This window comes from Dasypus novemcinctus, chromosome 1 (genome assembly GCF_030445035.2).
Source record: "Dasypus novemcinctus isolate mDasNov1 chromosome 1, mDasNov1.1.hap2, whole genome shotgun sequence".
Taxonomy (NCBI): Eukaryota; Metazoa; Chordata; class Mammalia; order Cingulata; family Dasypodidae; genus Dasypus; species Dasypus novemcinctus.
In genome coordinates this window covers 11,632,546-11,659,834 of record NC_080673.1, presented here as the reverse complement: position 1 = coordinate 11,659,834, position 27,289 = coordinate 11,632,546, and the positions used below count along the sequence as shown (strand labels likewise).

At 36.2% G+C, this 27,289-nt stretch overlaps 1 long non-coding RNA gene across 2 annotated transcripts in view; it reads left to right on the top strand.

Moving 5' to 3' along the window:
• Positions 1 to 71: 71 nt before the first annotated feature.
• LOC131280077 (uncharacterized) overlaps positions 72 to 27,289 on the top strand; it is a 51,602-nt gene continuing 24,384 nt past the window's right edge. For both annotated transcript variants that reach the window (XR_009187664.2, XR_009187662.2), the window contains exons 1-2: positions 72 to 189; positions 6,039 to 6,083. This is a non-coding gene — a long non-coding RNA (uncharacterized lncRNA). The remainder of the gene's footprint in view (positions 190 to 6,038; positions 6,084 to 27,289) is intronic.

Below are 27,289 nucleotides of genomic sequence, written 5' to 3'. Positions count from 1 at the left end.
CCGCTATCGCGAGACTTGGCCTTCGCTGGGCCCGCGGGAGGTCGGGGCCGCCGGGGCTGGGGGTTGGTACTTCTGAGGAAGATTTTTTTTTTTTCCTGCTCGGTCAAAATGGTTGTTTTCCCTGTTGTAAAAGGTAGAGTGAGTTTACTGTCGGACAGTTAGTACGAAATCATGCAGCAGGAACTTTAGGTAATGGCTGTGCTCGACTTATTTGGTTTTATTGTCTTTTCAATGAAAAGTCGAAGTTGAAAAGCTTTCCAAACTCCAGATAGACGTTCTGGAGAGACCTGGGCTGGCTGTCGGGTCCGGGTGAAGCGTGCTGGCTCACAACCGCATTCCGATTTTTTTCCCCTCTAAAAATCTGGAGGACATCCTTTCCTCGTGAATGCGTGAGCCGGCGGGACAGTGGGGGGACGCGGGGGCTTCCCCTCCGTCAGCTCAGGCGCGCACCCCGCTCCCGGGCTTTGGGGGAGCGTTCTACCCCTGGAGCCTGGCCCCGTTAAGTCCTCGCGAGAGGTCTGCGTGGAAAGAGGAGAGGAGACGCGGCGCGCGCGGGAGGCACCGCGCCTCGTCCTGGGCGGGTGCCGGGCAGATGCGAGGCCGGAGCCGCTGATCCCCTCGGGGCCCTGGGGTGCCTGCCTGTGCTGCCTAAGGAAGCCCCGGAGTCAGGGAATTCTACAGCGCATCTATCTATTGAAACGTAAAAAAGCACTGCAAGTTGTGAGGGTTACGAAATCTAGGCTCACACGGGTAGGAAATCAAATACATAATTTAGGCGGCGAATATAGTCTAGAAAAATTATCCCAAGGCAGGGAAATTTATTAATAAGTTAATGTAATAATAAAGAGAAGTGTTGCAGGTTCTTAACTGTGGAATTTTGGCAGGGAGGAAGTCGGTTGTGCTGGAGTAATAGAGCAAGTTAATACCGGGTGAAATGTGAAAGAAAGGTCAAATAGTAAGAAAGAAAGGAAAACATGCTCTGTCCTCTGACTTAATTTTCATTAGCAGCTGAGCTCAGCCTTAGTATTTTTTTAATATAGCCTAAGGAGACAGAACATGCTTTCAGCAAAAACTGACATACAGTGAATGGAAAATTGGTCTCAGTGCCTGCTGCACGTTTGTGTTTCTTCTGGCTGAAGAAGCCTGAGCTCTGTCTCCTAAATCCACTCTTGGCTTAAAAATTCTCTCTCCCTACTTGAAGTAAAAATTATCAGAGAAGTTCAATTTATCTCTTGGTTGAAGGAAGACAGTGGAATCATATTAGGGCGGGAATGTCTTAGAGAAAGAAAGGCTCAATGTGCCAACTTTCCCTAGGTTATTTGTATTTAAAATAATATGCCTTCTCAATGGACTAACCTATTTGGTGGCATTTTAGTATCTTTAAAAAAACCCAGCGGGCCTGCTATCCAGTTTGTCTTGTTTTAAATCATCTCTGTAGCTATGTCTTAATCAAGGTTTTAAATTAGTCTGGATTTTTTTGGCTCCTGGATTAACCGTTCTTTGATTAGTACTTTCAATGCTTGGAGAATAGTTTGCATATTTGTCCTGGAAGTCACCACATGTAACTCTCTTAGGTTTTCAGTTGGGCCTAACTGGACTCCTTTTATTTTGAGGTGTTATCTAAATGAAATGGAAATGTGTTAATCGATTAGGCAGTAGATCTTAAAAAATGATCCACTGTTTTCCGATTAGCCCCCCATTTTTCATGTAGTATTATGTAGTGTTATTGATAAATCAAGTAGTTATGAAATTTTTATTTAAATTTGGAATATATTACACAGTTTTCTTTGGTAAAATGTTTATATTCCTAAATAAAACTTACTTGTAGCTTTCACTACTGCGGGAGGATTCTGAAGACCCGAATTTAAAAACTTACAGTCACAGCATACCAGCTGTGGTTAACTCATTTAATCTTTATGAGGCACAATTTCCTCATTTAGAAAATGGGAAGAATAATAGTTTTCTTGTTTAACTCTCCAAGTTTTGAGACATGAGGTAGGAGATGTGGTAGGATTTATGAGAATGCTATTTTACTGAGCAAATTAAACAAAACTATAATTGCCATTTACCAGGCATGCATCAATTGCTGTTAGGGACGACGTAGTCCAGAAACATACAAAGCAGCAAAGAGATATAAATTTGAAATTAAAAAAAGTCCACAGATAATTACATTTAAAGTAAGTGCTTAGAGTTTCCTTGAATGTATTAAGTAAGAGTTAGAAAAGAATGTTTTCTTTCTACTTTGAGCTGTCTAAAATTTAGATTAAATGTTTTTAAAGGTGATCCATGGCAGGGTTGTGAGATTTGTGAATGTCTTTTAAACAGTATCCTTAGGTTTTACCAATGAGACAGCCTCAAATGGAACCTTAAATGATGTTACAAATAGAGCCTTCCTGTTAGCTGGTAAGCCCCCCGACCCCCCTGCAGGCTCTCCTCCAATTCCTCTAAACTTCATGGCTTTCAATTTATCAGTCTCAGAAGGATGAAGAGTTGAGTCTCTCCTGATAGCATTTGAAGCTGTGGTTCCACAGAGGATTTAACGCTGTAGTTGCAGGGAGTCTAGGTATTTCAAATCTGAGGCTTAAAAAACTAAGCCATCCCCTCCGGCTTTTGCACTGATGCTGTGAAATCCATTTGAGAAACATGCCCGTGTTTTGCTACTTGTTCAAAGCTGTAAGCGTGACTTGGCAATGAAATAATAATTTATTTTTCAGAAACTCCCCATTGAACTATTTCCTAGGTTATCTAAATACAGGTTATTTATTTGATTGGCATTTGCTTTTGTCAGATTCACAAACTATAATGATTTTTGCTGATATCAGAGAATTGTGGTACCATGTTTCTAATTTAAACCTGTTTTTGTATTACCAGAAATACTTGAATTTAGTACCTGATTGTGTTTTCTGGATGTAATTACAGTCCTTATAAAGAAATAAGTGCCATCTTATTCTTTAAGGCAAGAAAATATTCTTTATTCTGAAACAATTTTTTTTCTGGTTCATGGCCCCAAAACCATTTGTTAAGTAAATAGCAGATTCACATGACAAACTTTTTTGACTTTTTAACCTTTAAAAATCATCTGTGTGACTTATAAAGAACAAAATTGTATAGTAGAATATTGCCCTATTGAATGATTTCTTCTCAAAATAAGTTATGTGCAAAATATTTCAATTTGTAATTGTAATTCTGGGCCATTGTGATAATAAAGTTATAATGAGGGTATAGTAGATCATTTTTCATGAGAGAATCTGCTTTTTATGACAATTGTTTATAACATGATGTCTTCATAAATGTGATCCATTACATTAATAAAGGTTTGAGGCAACAGAACAAATAAATGTCATGATAATTTCACTTTAAAACTTAACTTTGACGTTGTTAACTGGTGTCACAGATGACTTTAATGCACAGATTTAACAATAAAAGCGAGATTCCGAAATAACAATGGTTTACAATAGTATATTTACAATAATACTAATATATTGACCATGATTTAAATGGAATAATATTCTTATAGTGAATAAATGTGCTCTGTGTATAATTATCCAAATAATCTGTTACTTCTTAAGAGTTCATATAATGGTGTAAATAGAAAGATTATTTCACATGTCAATTAGTACTTTTTCATTTTTATAAAAACGTGTTCTTCAACAGTCTCTAATTCTAGCACTCGTTAAAACCGTTCAGTGTTTTGGTATACATCAGACTTAGTTTGCCATTCTGCTGTGACAAATAGCACACAAGGAACAGCATTTATTGGCTCACATTTTCAGAGGCTAGAAGTTCAAAATAAACGTGTTGGTAAGGCAGTGCTATCTCCCCAAAGTCTGTGGCATTCTTGTGATGGCTTGCTGCATTCCTTGGGGTTCCTTGGCTTACATCTCTGCCTACTGTAGTCATGTGGCTATCGCTCTCTCTTGTGTCTGCTCTTTTGGTTTTTGTTGCTTCTGGCTTCTTCCTGTGTGGCTGTCTATGACTTCTGGCTTCCAGTTTCTTCCCTTTATAAAGTCTCCAATATTATGGATTAAGATCCACTTTAATTCCTTTGATTCAATGTGACTAAAAATCATATCTCAAAAGGTCCTATTTATAATAGGATCATACCCACAAGGACCCAGATTAAGATTAAGAACATATGTTTTTTGGGGGTACATAAGTCAATCCACCACAATAACTATTTGGTGAAAACTTTTGAAATTATGCACACTGTGTATAACCTTTTTAATTTAATATAATTTTAACTTCTTTTTATGTCAGTATTCTTTATACTACTTTATATCTTTTTATTTTGAAATATAACAAATACAAAAAGGACATGAAACATAAATATGTGTGTATTAGTCAGCCAAAGGGGCGCTGATGCAAAATACCAGAAATATGTTTGCTTTTATAAAGGGTATTTATCTGGAGTAGAAGCTTATAGTTACCAGGCCATAAAGTGTAAGTTACTTCTCTCACCAAAGTCTATTGCCACGTGTTGGAGCAAGATGGTTGCCAACATCTGCCATGGTTCAGGCTTCCTCATCCCCTTAAGGCTCCATGATCCCAGCTACTTCCAGTGTCAGCTGTAGGCTGGGATAAGTCTCATCTCTCTCCTGGGGCTCACTTCTCTTCAGGCTCAGCTGCTCACTTCTCTCCACAAGGCTAGCTGTAAACAGGCAAATGGCTTGTCTCTCTTCACAGGGCCTCTGCAATGTCTAATGGAGCTTCCTCTACTTCCTCACATAATCTGCTTCTCTGTGTGCTTACTTCCCAGGATCCAGAATCAAAAACTCCAACTTTCTTGCTGCATCAGCTCTCCATGTTGGTTGGCACTCTGGAAGGTCCAGGATCAGTTCCTGGAGCTGCCTAATGAAAATATAAGCAGACTTAGAAGGATTCATAATGAATGGACACAGAGAGCGGACAATGGGGGGGGAGGGGAAATAATCAATCTTAAACAAAAACCCTCCAACTTTCTCTTCTGCCATGTCATTTTTCCACCAAAGTGGTAGGGACTCAAGGTTCTACTGACATGGCCCAATCAAAGCCTTAATCATTTTTAATCAAGTAAAAGTTAAATCTCTCAATTCAATCCAATCTAATATGCCCAGAGGAACACACCAGTTCACAAACTCCAATATCTATTTTTGGAACTCATAAACAATATCAAACTGCTACAATATGCTTAAAGAATTCTATATCGAATGAACACCAATGTAATCACCATTTATGACAAGTAGAATATCGTCAGCACCCCAGAAAACCATGTGACACAAGTTTTAATGGATGTGTAAAATTCAACTGTGACTTTACATGACTTACTTAGCCATTGTTTTCTGCTGTCTTTTAAATTTTGCGTCTATTTATATACAGAATTTTTCATAATTAACCTGTCAGATATAATACTGAATTACAAGTTAGGCTATAGGAATTAATATAGTGTCACACTAGATCATGGGCAAAGGTCAGTACTAAGAATTCATAATTGAAACAGTGCTCAGAGTAGCTCAGTGCAGTTAGCACAGTCTATTATCAACACGGGAGTTTCTGGAGAGTCAGGGTAGATTTGGTGATTGTGCAGGTCTCCAAATTCAAGGCAAATTCGGGACATCAGACAATAAAAATGGGCAATGACTGAACAAAAAAGATTGTGGTATATGAATGAAGATGTGCTTGACATTTAATCTGATATTGGTAAATCCTAATTAAAGTTCTATGCTTTCTTGCAGTATAATTTTAAAACACCTAATTTATATTGTAAAAAGTGATAATTTTCCCCTACTTGGAGGGAGTCTAGGTGGTCCATGGGAATTTTATTGATACTGCTGATAATGGCAAAGTCCAGACTGAGCAGGGAATATGCTGTCATTTGTTTGTTTTAAGTGGAGACTTAACTAAGTGATGTGGAAGGTTTCAAGTTATGAGAAGTTCTAGTGAGGGTAGAGTATCTATTTTAGTGGATGTTGAGGACTAGAGTGTTGGAAAATAAAGAGATTGTAATAGATGATAACAGTTCTTTTCACATATTGCTGACTATCTCATTTTTAATGTCAAAGGCAGGTTCAGTTCTGAAGCTGAAAAGGGGAGATTTACCATCTGGGGTGAGTATAACCTAGAAACTCCAGATATTGTCTTCCTTTTTTCTTCCTTCTTTACTTACCTATCTCTTCCTTTCTTTCCTTCCTTCCTTTCCTTCCTTTTATCCCTCCCTCCTTTCAAAATTATTTATTGGTCATCTACTACAAGTCAGGGGTATTTTATGGGTTACAAATACAGTAGTGAACAAAGCCAACAAAATTCCTACCCTGAAGAAACTTACCTAAACTGCTAAACAAATATATAGTATGTTAAAGACTAATAGAAACCATGAGAAAAATTAAGCAATGTAATGGGATTGGGAATGGTGAAGATGATAAGTGGTGAAATTTTGATTGGTGTCTTAGGAAGAGTCTATAGGGCTTGCTAATAAGGGTTTGGGTATGTCGTGTCAGACAAAGGTGTTAAGATTGGCACCAAGGGTTAGCTAGCTATATTGCATAATATGACTAGACATAACTTAGGGTGGGGAATGGGATAGGAAGTGAATTTTTGGCTTGGGTTACACAATTACCTTGAAGGGGATTACATTAATGTATACTCTTATTCATTTCTGACCCTTCTTGGGGAAAATCTATATTGCCCAGTAGTGTTGTCAGGAGGGTACTCAGAGGAATGATTATTTTATTGCAGGAAGAGCTTTATCAAAGTAGAACTAGAACTCTCATGATAAACTCCTGATATCCTTGTCTAACCAAAACTTAACTTTTAAACCAAATGGAATAAAAGAACTAAAGAATATTAGGGGAGACAATTTTTTTCCAACTCCATCCTTCCCTGTTGAAGATATTCAATGGCTCCCTGGCCCCTTTACTTCTTAACTCTGAGTGATTTGACTAATACATTTGGGAAGACTAAACTGGGCATTCTAGGCTCATCTTTCACCTTTTTCCTCCTGAGCCTGAGCTGCTCACAGGGAATAGGCTCTTTGCTCCTGTTTGGTCATGCCTGAATGGGTAAGTCTGTCCATTTCTGGGGTTTAGTGCTAAGGAAGCCCATTGGACTCTCACACTAAGGGATGACCTCTGATTTAGCTTTTATCAATTATGAAAGTGATCTTCAGGCCTCTGCCCCTCCTGCATTTTATGTTTCAGTTTACTCATAACCCAATGTGAGAGAGGGGTAGTATGTGTCCCCATAGGGAAGAAAACAGAGTAACAGACATATAATTTTCCATTTCATACAGTTTATAAACCATATTTGCACCTGTAATAACATCTATGAGATGAGAGTACATTTAATCTATGTAGTAGACAGTATGTCACCCATTTTATAGGTGAAGGACTTGAAGTTCAAAGGAGTTAAATGACGTGACCAAAATCAGTTCCTAAAAGTACAAGTGAGATACTATATTCAGGTCTCTTGACTACTAAATTCAGGTTTTTTTTCTTATAGCCACAATTATTTTGATATATATTAAGGATAAGTTTTCTTTGAGTCCCTGATGAATATTTTCATCAATATTTGAGGAGCGGCATAAGGAATCTCAAATTGTGAAAATAGAAAATGTGCTATCATATTTTTAAAAAATATATATTTTAAAAGATATTTAGATTATATAAATGTTACATAAAATATAGGGGATTCCCATATGCTTCACTCTCTACACCTCCCACCTTAACAACAATCTTCATTACTGTGGTACATTCATTACAACTGATGAAAACATTATGGAGTATTGCTACTAAGCTTGGATTATAATTGACATTGTAGTTTACACTCTCTCCCACACAATTTTGTAGTTTATGGTAAGATATGTAATGGCCTATATCTGTCATTGCAATGCCATTCAGGACAATTCCCAATTCTCAAAAATGCCCCCATATTTCACCTGTTTTTCCCTCTCCCTGCCGTCAGAACCTGCAGTGGCCACTGTCTCCACATCAATGATATAATCTCTTCCATTGTTAGAATCACAATAAGTCTATAGTAGAATACCAGTAAATCTACTTTAACCCATAGTTCATTCCCCAATCCTGAGGATTCTGGGATTGCCACCATATTTTATTAGTTAAAGCCTTGTACATTAGTTCATTCATCTCTCATTTGAAATATGTCAAAATTTTCTGAAATATATTCCAATACATTTTCCTTGAGAGGTTGCCCTTTATGGAATTATTCTTAAAAGTGCTGAAATTTGGTATTAATTTTGCTAGGTTTTGTTGATCTGTTGACTGTGGCTCAACTAGGAAACGAATAATAACATCCCAAAACTGTTGATGAACTTCTGTAACAGTTGCTTTCCACCAGGCACCTTTTAATTCCTTCATCTTGGCAGGATATAATATCTATTAATTATCACAAAATTTTAGAAGTCTCCTGCTTCACAATGGAAGCTATGTCGTGCTTATTTTTATGTGAAGAAAGATCTAACATAGTGAGTACCCACGAGAGTCATTACGGACAGATAGTAGTACAATACGAATGGCACTGGAATGCTTCCATGTGGCAGTAAACTCTTATCTCCAGCCAAGACCCATCAACACAAATAGAAGAAATGTGAATTAGCCGTTGAGGCTGTGCATTTACTATTGAGAGGAACTGTGCAATCTAGTTTTCAGGACCCATGCTATCCAAACACATTTTTCTGCATTACACAATTTTATCATTTAAATATTGTCATTCAAATGTGAAGACCAGCTGTGCATATAAGGACACAGCTGTCGGGTTGAGGTGCAGATAAGCCATCTGTGCTTCGTTCTGGGTGGTTAAATTCCAGCCGGGGATTTAACTTCATATCCAGCTGTGATAAAGTAAATTGAAGGCTGCATATTATTCCTCAGAAATCACTCCTTTGGGATATTACTCAGAAATAAATTTTAACCAGAGGTGTCATTGATTGGTTTTACACTTTCAATTATAGCATTTGCCAAAATAAAACCAAACAAAAAACTGTTCGGTCATTTCATTTTCTCTGTATGAAATGAAATAAAATAGTTAAAGAGAATGATGCTTCTTAGTCTTTTTCAAATTATATGTGTACAGGGACAATCTGCAGTAAAATTGCCTGGCTTTACACATCTCTCTGAACAATGAAAAAAAATCAGGTGATTTATAAAGGCTGAGTAAGAGAGCAAAGGTGGTAATTAGCCTGACTGCCAGCATCATTATGTCTATAGGTATGGGAAATATGGGAAAGAAACAGAAATTTTCACAATAGTTATCTCTGCACATAGACACGCTGCTTTTTAACTCCAAATGTTTTCAAGAAAGAATCTTAAAATGGTGCCTTGATCTTTTGTATGTGTGTTTGATCACAGAATGCTGAGAAAGAAAAAGACCTTGAAGAATTAGCCTACTCCAGTGTTTTCAGGCACTTCTGTGTTTAACTATGTATATTATGGAATTAATCTTTGTTACTTTTAAGTCTTAAGGATTTAAATTTTACTGTAATTTTACTGTAATTTATTGTAGTGTTTCAGTTAGTGAGTGCTCTATAGATAATCTAAGGCAAATAATACTAGGTATATTAATTAATGTGTGGGATAGAGTTACGGCATATATTATTTATGTTAGCTGTCAATATGTTAGCCAATATTAAGGTAAAATGCTTTCTTCTTTTCTTAATACTAATTTACTTTATTCTACCCTGAGGCTTCTGTTTGGAAAAACTCACCTTTTATCTCTAGATGGAACTTTCTTCCAGCAATCGCAATTACTAATTTAAACAAACAAAAGCAAATGTGGGTGTACATGGAGAAATTATTCTGTAAATATGCTTTTTTTTCTTTTCAAAATGTGTTTAGATAATAGGTTGAGGTGGGAGTATGTGAGCAAACAGATCACAAGAGATAAAGCATAATAATTCAAAATACAGATAAGAGAACATTCTGGTTTCGCAGCTTGTTCTCCCTTAATGCAGAAATCCTTAAGAAACCTTTAATTTTAATAATATGGACTTGAGTCTAGGATTTATATCTAGAGATTGAGAGTAGTAAGATAAACCAGTCAAAGGATACTCTTAAGAATTTGTTTTTAATCCCTTTTGCATATGCTGGTTGGAAAAAAGAATTTAAACAGAAAAGGGTTTTAGAAATGATATCCGGATTTACCCTTAATTAATAATTTATCCAAAATGCATTTTAAAAAATTCTAATATTTGAAATACAAAATGGTGACTCTAAGCTGTATTTGTCGGGTTCTCTAGGGAAACAAAACAGGTAGGAGATATCTGTAAATATTATGAGATTTTATACAATTGTCTCATGTGACTATGGGGATGTACAAATCCAAATTCTGTAGGACAGCCGGCACACTGGGAACTCCAGTGAAGATTTTTGCTGACTTCCCCAGGAAAAGCTGGCTGGCTGAATTAGAGATAGAAATTCTTCTAACTGCTGAAATCATCACTTCTCCCTTTAAAGCTTTTAACTGATAGGATGAGATATCTCTCATTGCTGCAGGCAATCTCCTGACTTGATTGTAGATGTAATCAGCTATAGATGCAATCAATTTACTGATGATTTAAGTCCGCGAAATGTCCTCACAGTAACAGGCCAGTGCTTCCTTGACCAAACATCTGGGCACCGTTACCTGGCCAAGAACCTTATCACACCATTACACAAGTACATTCAATGTTTGTAGTAAGAGTCAGGTTGTGGAGTCAGACTTTACACAAAATAAAGGGCTATTTCTCCCTCATTCTGACTTTGCTGTGAGTTTGGTACCCAATTAGGGAATATACTAGAAACTTGAGATACAGATGGTGCCTAAATATGCCATGTTATGTACACAGTATTGACCGTGATATGAATAGCTACCACTTATCACGTACTTACTGTTCAGCATTGTTCAAAGTATTTCATGAGTTAACTTAATCCTTCAATACTATTAATATCCACATTTTATAGGTGAGAAAATGAGGTCCTGAGATGTTAAGTAACTTGTCCAAATTTTCATAGCTAGTAAATGCTACAGCCATAATACCAACCCATGAAGTATGATTCCAGAATCAACATCATTACTATTAAATTATATTGTCCCAACACTATATGTACAAACATATAATTATATCTGATTGTGATCTCATACACAAAGAGGAATTACAATACGAAACACACAAACACACACACGGAAACGTGTGTGCTTTTGTTTCTTGAACAATGAAGCAAAGAAATGATTATGTTCAAAATATCTTAAATATACCAGATTACTACTTCTCTAGTTATATTTCATTATAATAAAGTCTATTGTGGGAGGAGGGGCACCCGGCTTGCCTCAGTGGCAAACAGTGTGGCAAGAGGTGACACCGCCTCTGCCCACTGGGCCTAGACAAGGTGACCACGCCTGACTAGGCCTTTGCTGCTAACGGCTAGCCGGCACCGCCCTCCCCCTTCCTATCTCCCGCCTAGCCTAGGTCTCACTTCCCCTCCCCCCTCCCTTAAACCTAATCTCTTAGTACGCTGTTTGCCCAGCAAAGCTTACAACCACCTATCAGCTTAGTAACAGTGTCAGCCTATCAAGAGTTAGCACATACTCTACTGGCCAATCACTAGCCCAATGCCAGAACATTGCCTTATATGGAAACAGCATTTGCCCTAGCCAATCAGAACCCGCCACACCACTCCCCAATCTATAAATCTGCATCCCCCTCCGCAATAGACCAGACTTGTGCCATCAGCCTGTCTCCGCGACTTCCTCCTGGGTCATGCGCCCTCCACGCCTTCGGAGCCCCCGAGGGAAGCCTCAGCGGCCGTACGAGGCTTTCTTCCCCACGCCAGGGACCCCTCTCGTCCCTTAACAGGGACCCCTCTCATCCCTTAACAGGGACCCCGCTCGTCCCACAACGGGACCCCACTCGTCCCGTAACAGGGACCCCGCTCGTCCCACAACGGGACCCCACTCATCCCTTAACAGGGACCCCGCTCGTCCCACAACGGGACCCCACTCGTCCCTCAGTCTATCATATTTTAAAAAGCATTTGAGGAGACCAATTTGGAAGATAAGATTAAGTGAAAGGTAACAGTAATTTAGCTGTTAAAGTGGGTTTTGGAGTGCAGAGAACATTAAATGACTGACTTTAAGAGGATTGCCTTAGTTGCACTCACAGATTTGAAACAAAAAACTAATTCCTCAACAATGAAGAACAAAGTTTTCATATCCTCCTATGCCCTGAAGACAAGACAAGAGGAAACAAATTTTGCTCGTAGAAAGATTTAATTCAGATGTAGGTAAATCTTTTCAGGGCTATGTTTAAGTAGATAAAAACCATCGAGAGCCACTTGCTCACTGCTCGTCATAGCGCATCACCTGTAAAGGTCAATACTGGATCTCTAAACTTCCAGCTCTATGACTGACTTGAGACTGACCAACAGTGGAGCCATATATTCCCTCCTAACCCCACCCATAGCTGATAGAACCTGATTATAAGGGCTATGATACATATAAACAACTACTAAAGGGACTACTTGATCATTGGGGAACCAAAAAAAGAGGTATTATTTCCATCCTATAGAAGCCGAATGGTAGTGTTCAATGCATTTTGAATTCCTTTTACAATAAATAGCTGAGGTGAGCTCCATTAAATTCTAGCTATTAGTCATAGGTTAACCTATTCATGGTTAGAAACCTTTAACAAAGCCTAAGATTAAGAAAACACATTTTTCCTGGGAAAGACTGCAATTCCCAATGTTACAATGTACTAGAAGACATAATCCCCTCTGAAGGAAAGATTTTAAGTTAAACTTTTCTTATAAAATATATACAACCCTTTCATTATTAGTTGTTTAAAAAGAGGAACAAAAGAATGCCTTTTGGGGGGCAAAAACTAAATTATCTTAATTCCTCAACATTTACACAAATGATAAGAATCATGAGGTTTTCCCTAATCTTAGAAAAGTGTCAGTGTTTCTATGTATTATTAACCCTTTAATCATATTACTATTACCTCAATTTTCAAAAATTTTCTGTTATGAAACCTTTATTGTTAAAATAGGATTTTGAAGAACATGAAAGCTTACTTCTTTGTCATTGTTGCTGAAATGTCTTGTTTTAATGTTTTAAAAGATAATGACATTGCCATCAATTTGTTTGATATGTTACGTCAGGATAACAATATCATATGTATATAACTTGTTGTATGAGCTTAAACATTCTTGTAAGAGTTCTGCTCATTTCAACAGTTTTTTCTAAGTCAGTATAAAATTTCATTCCACCTTTCAAAGTTCTTCATCCTTTTCAGCAGGTTTGGTGGCATTTCAAGATCCGTAACTAATGTGAATATGATGAAAGAGAATCTGGTGAAGATGAAGCCCAGAGTATTAGGTTATTTAAACATAAGAGATTTCTTGACAATGTGGGTTATTGGAGATTTGATATTGGAATTGAAATTACCTTCTTTGGTCTGTTAGTAATAAATATCCTCATTTATTTAACATGAAGTAACCGTATAATTTTAGAAGACTTGGGAATGACCTAAATGACCTTAAAAAATTCATTCCATGACTATAAAAATGACATATACAATATTGGGGATGAAGTGATTAAATGGTAATTCTTTGAGCCACTGTTCCCAGAGTATAAGAGATTGTTTAATGGTGATAAATAGAAATTTTCATGGCACACTTGACTCTGCAGTGGAAAAGCTACAAGAGACTCTGCCTGTCAGAGTCACTGTAAAAGCCCAGGCCTCCCACCACCATATTGCCCCAAAAATGCAATGCCTTTGAGAAATCACAGATACACAGGATTCAGGTTGGAAATGCGGAACTGAAGCACCGTCCAGTCATACCCAGCACCTAAAGAGGAGGCCAAATCTATTGTGGAAATTAGTTGATTGAGACTCTGTACTTAAAAAATATATTTGCTCACATATAGGAAATGGTTAAGATTTATTAATAAGGGAACTCAGATACTTTTTTCTGATTTCTTGGTTGAAACGAAACACAGCACAGTGATTACGTCTACATACCGTAAGTTCTGTCAGCTTGGTTTGATTCCCAACTTTGCCACTTATTAATTGAGTGACCTTGGCCAAATTACTTAACCTTACAATACTTAATTTTCCTCATCTGTTAAATGGGTTTGATAAGGGAATCTACCTCACATGACTTTTGTCAAGTTCGTGTGAGTTAATGAGAATAGAGCAGTCTATAGTAGAGTAGGGATTCCTAACCTTTTTTGTTGTTGTTCCACGCTCCCCTTTGCCAGTCAGGTGACAACCACAGACTCCTTACAATATACTGTGTATTATTTAATAAATACATCACACCAGCCCTAACATGTCCCCACAAGAATAATGTTTTTTTGAATTTCAATTCAAGCTCACAGACCCCTTGTAAGAACCCCTGCAGTAGAGTGTAGAGTTCTTACTCCATAAAGGCTAATTATCTTTTTGTCAATGAGGGCTAACTAAAGACTGATACCAGAATCCAACGAATGAACTTGGTAGTTTTTAATGTAGAGTTTTCATTTCTGAGTATGGGTTCCATCTTTTTCAATGGATTTTTAAAAATAATCTTCATAAAATGCAATATAGGTGTTTGGTCAGTACATACAGTTGCATGAAAATCACTGATATTTTTCTGATAGCCCAGGTATTCATTCTAATTGACTGGTGTTGACGAGTCAAAATTTTAAAAGTTGCATATCACTCTGTTATCTAGGTGTTATTGTATAGACACTTGAGTTGGGTTGCTCCTATATGCATATGATGAGATATCTTCAGAAAGTATGTGAAGTCAGAATTTCCTGATACTTACAATGCAAATATTTTTCCTTCTTATGAGAACTTTGTTACTTATAAATTATGATCCTTATTATTTTCTTTTTGCTTCTTCTTTGCTTTTGTCTATATTTATAGTTACCACATATTTATACCAGGTATATGTTGTCATATATATATATGTGTGTATAAGTGCACAAATTTTAAGTGTACAACTTGATGAGTTTTTACATATAAAGCAGTCACCTCTGTAACCCCCATCTAGACCAAGGTACAGAACATTTCCAGCAGTCACCCTAGTCACTACCTATTGCCTAAGAAAGGAACAGCCCTAGTGTGATGATCTCTAGGACTATAAAATAGTTTTGCCTGTTCTTGAAATTCATATAAATGAAACCGTATTTGAATTCTTTTGTACCTAGTTTCTTTTTTTCAACACAATGTTGATATTACCCATCTTTATCATTGCATGAAGTAGTTCTTTTTTTTAATCATTGTGTGAGCACTGTCTTATAATTTATTTATCCACATAGTATTGATTGATTTGCATTGTTTCCAGTTTGGGCTAGGTGCTATTAGCATGCCTGTATATATTCTCTGGTGGACATTAGCAATTATTTTGGTGGTGTGTACATCCACTGTTCTTAAGCAAGGTATACCAAGCAAGCGCTTTTGCCCATTCCATAGATAAATACATATCTGCTTCAAGAAAGATTAAATAACATTAGAAAATTGTTTGCTTAAAGCTCCTTTGTTTAGGAATTCTCTTTGCTTATTCATTTTTTATGTAACTTCATCTCCACAATAAAGGCCTTGGCTCATTAAGAAAACAAAAGAAAGTTGTAGAGATTTCCCTCGAGTTGGACTCTAATAAGATTTAAGCATAAAGATCTAACAGGATTATACTACAGGCAGAGATTACAAAAAACAAAAATACCATAAGCCCACTCTGAAAGCAGAATTCTCTGCCCCAGAAAATATAGTAAACACTGTTCAGAATCTAACAATATCTGCCACAATTTCTAACCTTTCCCCATGAAAAACAGAGAAAATCATGAGAAACTTCTTTGTCATATTCTACCTCTAATCATTGAGAGCAATGCCAGTTCTACTCTGGGTTTCAAGACTTCTACCTTCACATAGAGAAAGGAAAAGCAGTGTGAATTGTGTCTAAATAATCTTAGAAATTGATTTCATGAAGCATAATGAATTGGCAACATTTTAAAATTGATCTCTGACTCAAAATTGATCCAGTTCCAAGTTTAGAAGACCCTAAAATTTGACTTGGTAAGTAACATCAACATCCATCCAATTGCTCAGACTAAAAGCTTGGAAGTTAACTTTTCTTTTCTCAAACTCATATCCAATTCATCAGCAAGTCCCATTGACTCTACTTCTCGCCATCTCTATTGCTGCCATTTTCTTCCACACTGTTATCATCTCTACCCTGGCCTTGGCTGTAGCAACTCAATAATAGGTATTTCTGTTTCTATAGTCCTTCATCCCCTTTGCAACTAGAATTTCTCTTTTGCAAATATAAATTAGATGATGCAACTTTCCCCTCCCCCCCAAAAAAAAACAAAAGAAACACACAATCTAAACTGCCAGTGATTTACCTTGACCTGAAAGGCCCCAGATTCTTAATCTCGGCTGCACATTGGTTGTCACCTGGGATGTTTTAAAAGCATTGGTTCATCCTGGAAATGTAAAGCTCCCCAGGGTGTCTCATGTGCAGCCAAGTTTGAGAAGCACTTGCATGTCATCTGCCTATTGCCTACCCACTTCTAGCATCCTTTTCCTACTACTTTCCTTTTCCTCCTCTCCACTTCAACCCCAACTACCTTCTTATTGTTCTTGAACATGCTAAGCACATTTCAACCCCAAAGTATGGGTCACTCTTTCCCCCAGGTCTTTGCATAACTTAATATCTCATACCATTTCCATCTCTCCACAAATGTTATCTTTTCAGAAATGTTTACTCTGACCAACCTACCCTCTATTTCCTTACCCTGTGTGTGTACAGACACACACATGTGCACACACATCAGCATTTATGTGAAATTATATTATTTACTCATTTACCTGTTGATTGTTTTCCTCAGAAGAATGTAGAAGATAAGCACTATGTCTGTCTTTTTCACTTACTTATCTTCAGCCCAACATGTAGTAGGTTCTCTCATTAGAATTTGTTTAATATATAAATGAGGATTTATCAAGACTCTGAGGTTGAGAGTTGCTACAACTAGGTAGGCAGCACCTTACAGAATTCTTTATCCAGGAGGTTTTTTTTCTATTCCATTTACAGCCCTAAGCTTTCCTTCTGGCAGTGGCTTTAGCTGAAATAGTCAAGGAGTCTTTTGCTTTTGTTTGTTGCTATGTTTTTACGTTCTACTTCCTTTCTAAGATACTGACAATTGGGTTGGACTTTTTAGGCAAGCTGGTTGGCTGCTACATGTCTAGAATTCTTTATTATTATCAATTGGAGGAGCAAAATCCCCAATTTTCCTTAGGAGATGGGTACATATTAGAAATCCCAGCCAAATATGTCAAAGACCAGGCACGATTCTCTCTCTCTTCATTGTATACCCATGTCCCCTTTTTACCTTTTGATATGGCAGTGTTGCTCTTTTCTCTTTCTAATACATTGGGATGTATCTACAAATTGGGGATGTAAGCAAGAGATACAGAACTTTCACACATCTGCCTCCATAGCCCTGGCTTTGATCCAGAAGCCTAGACAGTCATACAAAGATTCAATATGACCACATTACAGCTCCAAGACAAATGATGGAAATTTTCCTCATGGCTTAGAGCTTGAACAAATGAGAGAATTCAAGGGCCTGAGTTCAAATCACAATCTGGCATAAAGGGTATGGGCTTACTATGGCTAGGAGAGTCTTGAGTACTAGATCTTTCTGGTTAAAGACTGATTTCTCAGAATACCAAATATCTGATTCATACTCATGTTGCAGGAACTTTTAACATGAAAGGCATTAATCTTACTTCAATTTGATAATTTTGGAAATTTTTCATTTTTATGATGAGGAAACAAGTTATTGGTTTAGATTAATAAAACTAGTAAAAAGAACTGAGGTTTGAACTTGCTATTTGACTACAAAGACAACACACTCCATATTTTACATTGCTACTTTTCTAAAGCTGAGAGAAAATATATCAGGAAAGTCAGAGAGAGCTGAGGGAAACTTGAAGAAATGCTAAAAATAAGAATAAAAAGCAGAGTGAGAGAAATTGTGTTTTGGGTTGGTGAATAGAAACCAATCTGGCTATTTTAAGCAGAAGGGGATTTATTAATAATAATAATATAGTGAATGAGGTGCTACTTTGAACATGAATTTTATTTTCATGGCACAAAAATGGGAACAATAACTTTTAAAAAATTGAAAGTGGTAAGAAAAATCACAGATGTTCTAAGTGCACATGGGCTAAATCCTTTGTCAATGAGATTGATTATGAAACACAAAATGTTAATTCTGTAACTTATGAGCAACAAGAAACAGGAAAATAATTGAGACAGGAAAAATTCAGCTTTAAGTCAATATCATACACAGAAGCTGAACATTAAATAAGTTATCTTTTACAATACTTTCTACACAGAGATCACCAAGTATTAGCTCTTAGTATCATTATCCTAATATTTATCCAGGAAAACCCAGAGACTGTGTGCATTATATGGAAAGTCCTAACTAAAAAAATTTTTATTGCAAGCCTTTGAAGGTTTACAATTTTCCAATCCTATTTTGTTTTTCCATTGGAAAAGGGAATGGCAAGGTAACTGGCTATGGGGGGTACAAGATTTAGTGTTTTTTGAAGGCTTCCAAACACATCTGGAAACAGATTCTCTTTATATTTTCCTCCATTAGAAGCTTCTCTTATAAAAAGTTTTACCAAAGTAATATACTGTTCATTATACCAACTCAAACAACAGAAATGTGTAAAGAGAAAATTGAGAAATACACCCAACCCAATTATCCCTATTCAAGTCTGTTAACAAATATTAATGACTCTATGTCAATCAACACATTTTTAGTTTAGAGAGCATTTTCTTATTTTGGATAAAGTTATATAGAAGCTTGGCATGGAATAGTATGACTTAGAAAGAAGGCCAACTCAAATTAGTACAAATTTGTACTAAGAAGGTAAGCTTAAATCCTTTATGGGTGTATGAACAAATGGAATTGTAACAGGCAAGTTGGCTTTTTGATATTTTGTTAGTAACTTCTGAAAATAAATTCCTTTTTTTGGTATTATTCTGGGAAAAAAAAAAAGAAAAGAACAAAAAGAATGTTTATTAAGCTAGACTGTGAGCTCCTTAAGGATTGGTACTATTACAAAACCTAGCAACCCAGCAAAGAAGATCATACATGTTAGGCATTTTGTAAGTATTCATTAGAAAAGAAAGACCCTTTTAAAACCCCAGGAGTCTTTTTAATAATTTCCATAGCAGTCTCTTTTTGCGTATTATTAATATACTTTTCCTCAGCCATAATCTTTAAAAATAATAAAGTATATTCTATATTCATTTGATGTGTTTTAATATATTTATTACTATTGTATCACTTTGGAAAAGTTCTATTTAAAAGTTTAAATTTCTATTTGTTTTATGATGACTAAATATTCTAATTCATGTTTCAAATCATCAATATTTCATTTATATTAGCTATTAGACCCCAAGTTCCACTTATATCATTGTTTCTGTGGGAAAACACATTTTGAAGTCCAAATAAATCAGTTTGAGAATTGTTAAGCTTGTTTATAGCATAATGCTAGCCATAATGTTTCATTTGGGTTTTAAACCACAGTATCAAACATATATGGAATATATATTAATGACCCATTAATATATATGTCATAAAGGGAGACATCTGTTTTCAGGAACCTCTGAAAAATATCTGATAATCCCATACAGATGGCTACCTGTTTTCTCCTTAATCTTCCTAAGCAAGAGCTTTTCCACAAACATTTTCAGTTACTGGCCCTGTTCCAAACTAATCTAGCCAAAGCTGTACTTGACAAATCTGCATTACATCTGGGTTTCTCCTTCTTGCTCCTCTTTCCTCTTCTTTGGGAACTCTACTCCTTGTTCATCAGTTAACCGGTAGTGCCATTCATCAGGGAAGCAACGCCCCGTACTATGGTATTGGGTTCAGGTGTTGAGATGCAGTCTCTATCATACTCAATGTAAGGCACATGATTTAATTTAAATAATGCCCAAATCTGTGTTTTTTAATGAGTTTATTGCATATTTTTATTTTAGTTTGTGCAAGGAATATGATCCTTGTGCATCATTAACTATGGGAAGGTTAAGGGAGAGATAATGAGAAGTGAAAAATTTTAAAATATGTAAGGCTGTTTGGAACTTCAGGTCCTACTGCAATTAAAGCAATCCTAACTCAATTTGGTGACAATTTTGAGGTGTATTAGTTATGGTTATGAGGGACAGATTTTTTATTCTATTTAGTTCTATTTTTGCTAAAGATATCAACGACTCAGAAAACAATTTCATTTCCATTGGGATAAAACTGGATTCTTTAGATGCAGGATTCTCTAAAATGGGATCTTTCTTCTTCCTATCCTTTCTAAAAGAGAGCTAAAGCGTATTGATTTGAAAACTAGAGCTTTAATTAAAAAATACAGCTTTCTTGTCCAGAAAGAAAACTGCATCTTTAAATATTATCTATTATCTACATGATTTGAGAGATTATGATAAGATTGATACATTATTAAGATTTTCTTTGGATATAAATTTAAAAAATAGGACTGATGGACTGTGATTATATCAAAACACTACTGAATATATCAATGTCATGTATTTTTATTAACTGCTGAATTTTCTGCTGAATACTACATGACACATGAATATGCTTCTAATTAAATTCATTCATTTAAATGGGAAAAGAGCTCATCAACAATTGTCACTAGCGTTACCATGACCTTATTTCTTACTGTGGATGTTTTTGTTCAGTTTAATGGAGTAGGAAATTACTGTCCATGCTAGGCAAACAGCAGTATGAGTTGATATGTGCAAAAGGTGGCAGTTTAGTAGTTTATGTAATTAGCAATGCTTATAATAAATAGCGATCCTGTCTGAGTGCAAATCCTAACTTTGCCACTTACTTGCTGTGAGAACATGGGCAAGTTATTTCACTTTGTTTTTTCTTCTGTAAAATGTCTCCATATACATCTGTAAACTGACAATAAGAATAATAGCCATTTCTGAGGATTTCCTGAATTAATTTGTATCACTTGGAACACAGTAAATCAATATGTTTTTATTTTTCTATTCATCAAAAGTTATACTTTGAGCCAATTCCTCTTCCTTGGCAGACACATCAACTCAGTCCGTTTGGAGTTTTCTCCTCCTTCATCCCAGGATCGTGCCTACACTTTGGAGGCATATTAGTCACAGGGCTTTGGTAGGGGTCCTGCAGAAACAGGGTCTGACCCTCAGCGTCTTTGCTCGCACGGGGTTTTGCTGAGATGAGATGTCCATCATTCTGACTGGTCCTCATTATCTCGGTCATTTCTGATACATGTTTGGTAGGTCCATTTTCCATCCAACCCTGGATATGTGTCCACACAGAGAAACTCTGAGCCTGACCCCATCTGTCTAGCCTGCCTGGACCGCTACTCCTCCTACGGCCGTGCTACCAGCCCTGTGCTCTCTTGTTCTCTTGGCCCCACGGATCTAGCTTGCACTTTGTATGTATTCATATGATGGACTATGGAACCAATTTACTGGACAAATTTAGAAACACTTAAGTGTTTATTGGCTTTATCAAGCTATTATTAGTTGGAACAAACTCCATTTTTTTCTGGAAGAGGAAAGAGGATTAAACACAATGATATTAATATGCACAGACATTGTCAATTCTCCTGGGCCCTCATCTACCCTGAACTCTGGGCCAGAAGTCTCCTGGACTTTTGATTAGACACTATGACCATTAACACTAGAGAAATGGCTTTGTGAGGTCAGGGGCTCTAAGGAGGGACTCTGGGTATTTAGCAACGTGCCATGAGTATGGTATACTGATGATTTGGTCACACAGAAAAATATTGGGAGAGTGTTAGGAAGGAGCCATCACTAGTGAATCAGGAAGAGGGAAGAAATGGGGGGGTGAGATTTGATTTTGGCCTTGGAAGATGGGTGAGGTTTAAGGAAAGGTAAATCGTGCAAAGAAAAACTGTTCTTGCCATTTTTACCCAAAGAGTATCTTTTCAACCTTTAAATTTAATAAGTAAAACAGTGTTTATGTGGTGGTAAGCATGTGGACTTTGGAGTCTGTTACGTTCGATACTTGTAGGATCTGAATGACCTTGGATAATTAACCTCTTTGCATCTCTGTGAAATAATAATAGCATCTATGTAATAATAGAATTGAGAAGATTACCTGCTGAAATACACATTAAATACCTAAAGTACAGGCCTGGTATCTTGTAGCAGCTCAATTAATGCTATTTCCTTTCCTTTCTCCCTTTCGAACCCAGTGGTAATAATGTAAAGGTTATTTAGTATTATTGGAGACCCAGACAAAATTTCCTCCAGGAATTGGATTCTATAAATAAATACTTTGTAATGATAGCCCACTTTCTCCTGGAAAGACCTGTAAAACATGGGGCATTTATTGGTGCTGATACCTAACCAAAATTTGTATAGTCAAAAATTTTTATGAAATAACTGATATGCAGAGCTTTAAAGGGTAATTTGTTCGACTGACAGTTTTTTTTTAACTGCTAAATTCTACAGAGAGCTATTTTACAAGGAAGAACTTCTGCAGAGCCAACATAAGATTTTGCAAGTGGTTGCATTTAGCTGAAAACATGATGCTTTTCTCCCAATTGACCTCTTAAGAATTAGGTCACAGGGTATACTCTGTTCTCTCTAATTAGGCTTTGATAACATCTAATTGGACAATTAAATTCCCTTGCTAGAGCTTTTTGTTCGTATTATATGAAAGTTTACCCCATCTCAAGAAGAATGAGAAAAATATACCCTGGAGTAAAACTGAAAAGCTGTGGAAACATGGGGAATTGGGGAAGGAAACAGAGAACTATATTTTCTCTGCCATGGAGGTCACCCTTGGTGCTCAAGAATTCACAAATGTATGAATAAATTTCACCATTGACACAGAGGAGAATTTCCAGCCTTTGCACTGGGAAAGCTTGGGAGAGAAAAATTAAAAGGAAAAATCTAATATGAGTGGAAAAGAAGTCCAACTACTGGTCTATATAAAGACAGTCTGATTTTGACTTTTGCTAAGGCAAAGCCTTTTATAATTATTCTATCCAGTCATATGCCTGAAATAAAGTTGAAATCACAAAATGGCTAAATCTATGATAAATTAAAATCATCAATTTGCTGTAAGTAAGCATACTTCTAATAGCGCAAATAATCATATCTGAATAAATTACTCATTAAACGTATCTGCACAGCACAAATGAAATTTAGCAGTAATTGGCGGTCCTACACTCAGGAAGAAAATCGTGTTTGGGCTGAGTTTCGACTTGGTTGTTATCCTAAATCATTCAAGTCCATTGCTCTTCAGCCTGATTTCTTCTAGCAATGTTAGACGCCCAGCTCACTTGCAGAGTTTTACCTGGCTTCTCTGCCATGCAGTTCATATAACTGAACGTTGACTTTTGTTTGTTTTATGGGTGTGTGCTTGCTTTAACCTGGAATATTTAAGAGTTTGAAGGGGAGAGGAGTACCACCGTTGTTTTTAAACAATTCCATTAAAGAACAACATCAAGTCCGTTCATTTTCACGGAATGTTTTCCTAGTGGTCTGCATTTCATTTCTTTTTGCCTGCATTAGTTACTTTGATACAGTTTTAGTATTCGTTCATTGTGAGAGAGCAATAGATTTAAGGTGTCGTGCTTTGCTATGTTGTACATTTATTTTGGTGTCCTGTCTGCTTTAGCCTCTGTTCGGTGGTGGTACTCTATTGAGCTATGTCCAGTCTTCCTGTTTTACTTATTCATGTTGTGTCCTCCTTCTAAGTGATAGACTTGAGGATTTTTTTGGTGGTTCTAATTTGTGATACTACATTTACGGTAAGTCCAAGTCAATATTATATATACAAACGTTCAGTGCTTTTTACTTTATTGGAAATATTCCATGAAATTTAACCATCAGTTATGCACAAAATGATTCTTTACACAGTTTTATTTATGCTTTCTCTAAACTATCCTAATACTACTTTGTAGATTAATATTTTGCTTACATATCCTTTCTCTGTAACTAGTTACAGAAGCTAAATCTGATTCCCCTTGTATTATGTGAAGCTGGGGGTAACAGACTATAGCTCCTGAGTCAAATCTGGTCAGCCATCTGTTTTTGTGTCATCTATGAGCTAAGAATGTTTTCCACATTTTTAAATAGTAAAAAAAATCACAAGAAGAAAGCTGTGTGTGACACGTGAAAATTATAAGAAGTTAAAATTTCAGTGTCTACAATTAAAATTTAAATGGCAAATAGCCATGTTAATTCATTTATATCTTATTTGTGACGGATTTTGTGCAATGACAGTAAAACAGAGTAGCTCTAACAAAGGCTATATATGGCTCACAAACCGTAAAATATTTACTGTCTGTCCTTTTACAGAAAAAATTTACCGACCCCTGGACTAAAATTTGAGAAGTGTTTTTCATAAGTGCTCCATTAAGGGCTCTAAAATGATTAAGTAAATGTATATTGAATTGGAAGTCATATTGATTACTTTAAGCATTTTGTAACATAGACAATCTAGAATTAAGAATTTTCATAGGGATTTGAAGCTGGGAGCTAGAATCAATATACAAAAATCTTTACTCTTCTGTCTTCATTATTCTTGAATCAAGAGTAGTAGCTATAGGGCATAGTCCACATGAAGATGATCCAGCCTTTGACACTTGTGGAAAAGATTAAAGAGGTGGGTAAATTTGAAGAAGAGTAAGAATTCCTTCCTTGGCAAGGAAATTAAGACATTTAAAACTAATTGAGACAATCCAAACTCCAATTTCAAGAATAAACCAATGAGAAGAAATAGGGATTTCATTTAAACAAGGTGAACTCTCAGTATCTGAAAAGGGAGCAATTCTAATTTAATCCAAAGCAGACCTCAAAATATGAAACACCTCCTTACCTGTGGATTGAAAAAAGGGTATATATAGAATATGTTTGCTACAAAGAGAAAAAGAAGAACAGGAGAAGAAAATTTTAAAAGCACCCTACTGAAGAGGAATATGGGACAGATTTTCTCCCTTACTCTGATAACCTTTTGCTCCCAACAAGGGATGGCAAAAATTGAAAGAGAAATACATTTCCTATGTTTGCCCGACTATCCACATTTGGTTATAATGAGGTACCACCAAAAATGTTGTGATTAGAGAAGGCTGGTTAACTGGAAAGATGAATTTTCTTTCGTTTTATTTTCATTTGCTGGCCAGTAGTTTTTGGTATTCACAGAGTTTTAACAAAGCTTCAGATGTTTAAAAGTGATATCCAATACAAAATATCACCTTCTGTTTTTATGATAAATTCATAAAGGAGATACAGTTTTTCCTGAAAAAGTTCACAATTTTTAAAGCAGTAACATTTAATAAAAATTATATACTAAAACTTAGATTTGCTCTTAATTAAGAGGATGTTGTTTCATATAATGCATGTTTATTAAGTGCCTACTGGTGGTGAAAGAATATATTACCATCCCTCTTCCTTCCTCTCACCCTCACAACTATAATTAACAAAAAAATAACTATCTAAGAAATATAATAAGTACATACTGTAAGAGTGGTCCAAATGCTGTAAAAGTTCAGAGTGGAGAACATTTCCATCTAGTCTGGGTGATCATTTAGGAGTTAGCAGCTGAATTGGTTCTTGGACAGCAGTAGACACTTAGTGTAGTAGGTTGCATTATGTATCCCCCCAAAACGTATGGGCGTGTGAACTTATTGTAGAGGATCTCTTGAAGACATTAATTTTAGTTAAATTGTGGCCCCACTGAATGAGGGTGTATCTTAATCTGGATTGTGGGAGGCTTTATAAAGGAAAATGGGAAGGCACAGAAGTGAAGAAGGAGAGAGTATTTCCCTGTGGCCAAAAGCAGAGGTACAGGTGACTGAGCTCTGAGGTTTGTTGGCAACCACAGTCTTTAGGGAGAAAGCAAGCCTGGCCAATGTCTTGATTTTGGACCTTTTCTAGCCCCCAAACTTTGAGCCGATAAATTCCTGTTGTTTAGGCCATCCCATTGTATGGTATTTGTCATAGCAGCATGGCAAACTAAGACACTTAAATTGGGTAAAGTTTGGGGACAGAGTTCTCTTAGTAGAAGGAGAAAGTCCATGAGGGCAGAAAATATGTTTTCAGAAAATGAACTGTAACGTATTATGCATCATTTAGATTATATGAAAGGGAATAAAGAAAACAAGGACCCAGGTAAAGTAAAACATTATAGAAAGGTAACGTGAAGTAATGTGAACATGTTATATTTTCTGGTTTAAAATCCGTATACATTCAACCCAGAGTGAACATAAAATACTAAAATTAAATTTCATAGTAGTTCTGATATGAACTACTATCATATCAGATATGATTGTAGTACTTGAAAGAGTGGTCAGTACTTGGAAAAGTGGTCATCTGAATGCTCTGTTAGTGCCTGCCCTGTAAAAATTACTAGATTGAGCGAAAGTTTCATTAGTCAGAGTGTAAGAGTGTTTCATCTACTTTAGATTTTCTCTATCAAAGGAAAGGGAAGTGGGGAGCTCAGGACCCCATCTGGGGCGTTTAGAAGGAAAAATTCCTTTTGAGAAAAAAAGCATGACATTTTTGATAGCTTTGTATAGATTCATTAGTTGCCCCATTTGGTGATTACTTATAACTCCCATTTGCTCTTCTTTGGTGGGTAATGGCATAGGTTTTTGGTTACAAGAACAAAAAACTAGTGCATTTACTCATCTTTAACTTGAGAATTTTCAAGAAGGAGGCCAGAAGAGGCAAAACATTGGGACAAAGCTGGATTGATCTGTCTGTCTCTATCTATCTATCTATCTATCTATCTATCTATCTATCTATCTATCTATCATCTACCTACCTATCTATCTATCTATCTATCTATCTATCTATCTGTCTATCTATCTATCTGTCTATCAACCTATCAATCATCTATCTACCTATATATCTCCATCATTATCAATTTCATTTTTACTATAAAATAATCTTTTTGTAGACTTCCCCAAGGTCCAGGGTGCAATCACAGTTTATAACTTCATGAAGCAGATACTTCCTCTGTTCTGATATGATGATAAAATTATAAAGGTTTTCTGATAATGTAAAAAAAAGATGAAAGTATACATTTACATATGCAACAGAAATTAGAGAATGGAATGATTTATCAATTTTAGAAAAGTAAACCTGTATGGATAATGCAAAAATATCTATCAATTAGCTTCTGTGGGAAAACACAAATTTTTTGAATGGTTGCATTAAATCCCAAAATACCATATGTCTCTATAAGACAGAAATGAAAACCAGCTATTGTATTCAAACCTTGT